The following is a 2,085-nucleotide window of genomic DNA, read 5'->3' as shown; positions in this document are numbered from 1 at the left end:
AGATTAACTGCTAGAGGATAAGGATCTTCAGTATGTTCACACAAAAATGCATAGGACAAGTAAGCAGGACAAGTATCTTTTGAGAAGAGACTAGAAAGCAAAACTCTAATGTAAAGTAAAGGTGAATTCCCTTTAGATAATTTGGAAATACAGTCTGTGGTGAATAGAGAGAATATGTGGTAGATTGACAAGAATTATGATGATGTACATCAGGCTTTTCTATCATCAGGATGGAGAATACACAAAAAGCCACAAAAGGAGGAAGTAGAGTGAAGAAGTAATCATTCAGTTACATTGCTTTTGGTATCTATTCTAATTTCCTCAGGATCTCTGAGATGTAAGACTTTTTTTTGGATCAGAGTATTTTAATAGTCTGTCAACTGAAATATGAAAGTCATAACATACCTTAAAAGAGTTCAGATTTTTCAACATCCTGGGAATATAATTATTCAATAAATGTACGTAGGAAGATTTTCCAGCAGGGTTACTAGAGGAGGGAAAGGATTTCCACATACAGTGATGAGCAATTTAGCAGTTTATCACTTTCAGGATCTCTGAGATGTAAGACTTTTTTTTGGATCAGAGTATTTAATAGTCTGTCAACTGAAATATGAAAGTCATAACACACCTTAAAAGAGTTCAGATTTTTCAACATCCTGGGAAAATAATTATTCAATAAATGTACGTAGGAAGATTTTCCAGCAGGTTTACTAGAGGAGGGAAAGGATTTCCACATACAGTGATGTGCAATTTAGCAGTTGATCACTTTCAAAGTGAAAATAAACTCTAGTTCTATTTTGCAAACTCTATAATCATGACATGTAGTTACATATTTAGGGATCTGATATGACTGAAGAGTCTGTGCTAAACTGCAACCACCTCTAAACATGGAAGAATAGAAATATAAACAAAAAGGAAAATATTTTACCTTTTAATAAATTTTGATCTGACTTCATTTGAAACTTCATATACGCAAATTGGCTGTAACAGATCTTTTAAGTCAGTTGGCTAATGCCCAAAGGGAAAAAAAAAGTCTTTCTGAATAGCCTTCCTTATTAAGTACCTTTCTCTTAAGACAATTAGTGTTATAATAATTTGTACTTCCTCTAGATAGTGTTGCTCAGTCCCCAGAAAATACACTGGAGTAAATCATGAAGAACATGGCTCATATTTTGCTTAAATTTACATTAAATTAAACCCAAATTCTAGTAACTACATTGACTGTTAAGTTATAGACAAAGTTACAGTTGCTATCAAATATCAGAATATCTAAAGACATTTTGTCATATGATCCTGTATTTTACCTTCCTCATTGCTGTGTCAAAATACTTAAAAAAAAGAAAAAAAAACAGCTGAAGAAAATCTGTTTTTATTTTGGATCATGGTTTGCCTGTGAAATCCTTCATTTCAGAAAGGCATGGTGTCACCACATGAGATAGTTGGTCATATTGTATCTCAGGATAGGAAGCAGAGACTCATATTGTGCCTTCCCCTGCTAATCTCATTTTATTCAGCTCAGGACCACAGGCTATGAAATGGTGTCTCCTCTACTCATAGTGCATCTTATCACTGCAGTCAAACCTGATGGAAAAGATAGTACATAAAACATCAAAAGGTTTTCCTCATGTCACTGTAAATCCCATGAAGTGGAAAATCAATATTAAACATTACAATATCATGCTTTGTCAACTTAACAGCCAAAATTCTGACATTTACATCACAACATTCTGCTCCTGGAATCTAAATTCTCATGTTCACTTCATAACATAAAATGCATTCAGTCACTTTCCAAAGGCCCTACTATTTCCCACTTTTTTCAGAAGCCTATAGTTCAATAATCTTTTGAAACTCATGCTGATCTGTAAACTGTGAGCCCTTGTAAAATCAAAATGGAAGCTACATACCTCAATTATACAATAGTACAATGTAAAAACTTTCATTCCAAAAGAGAGAGATGGGGCCAGATCAAGATGAGGTCTAAGATACTTTGGTTTAAACACCATATCCTGTAGCTTCATATGTGACATTTGGGACTCATTAGGGAATCATCTGGGCTTCAAATACCTTAATACAACCATGGATCCA

This window comes from Nannospalax galili, unplaced genomic scaffold, assembly GCF_000622305.1.
Source record: "Nannospalax galili isolate Female #2095 unplaced genomic scaffold, S.galili_v1.0 scaffold5347, whole genome shotgun sequence".
NCBI lineage: Eukaryota > Metazoa > Chordata > Mammalia > Rodentia > Spalacidae > Nannospalax > Nannospalax galili.
The sequence above is the reverse complement of the archived record's forward strand: the minus strand, read 5'-3'. Positions refer to the sequence as shown.